Here is a 440-nt window from a genome sequence, read left to right as displayed (position 1 = left end):
TTTACACAATGGAGTACTACTCAGCTATTAAAAACAATGAATTTATGAAATTCTTGGGCAAATGGATGTATCTGGAGAATATCATCCTTAGTGAGGTAACCCAATCACAAAAGAAGTCACTAGACATGCATTCACTGATAAGCGGATATTAGCCCAGAAACTTGAATACCCAAGATACATTATGCAAAACAGAAGAAAACCAAGAAGAATGACCATCGTGTGGATACTTCATTTATCCTTAGAATAAGGAACAAAATACCCATGAAAGGATATAGGTACAGAGACAACTTCCAACCCAAAGTTATCAAAAAAGACAAGGAGGGGCACTTCATACTCATCAAAGGTAAAATCTTTCAAGATGTACTCTCAATACTGAATATCTATTCTCCAAATGCAAGGGTAGGCACATTCATTAAGGAAATTGTAGTAAAGCTCAAAGC

This window comes from Mus pahari, chromosome 12 (assembly GCF_900095145.1).
Source record: "Mus pahari chromosome 12, PAHARI_EIJ_v1.1, whole genome shotgun sequence".
NCBI lineage: Eukaryota > Metazoa > Chordata > Mammalia > Rodentia > Muridae > Mus > Mus pahari.
Note: the sequence above shows the minus strand (reverse complement) of the source record.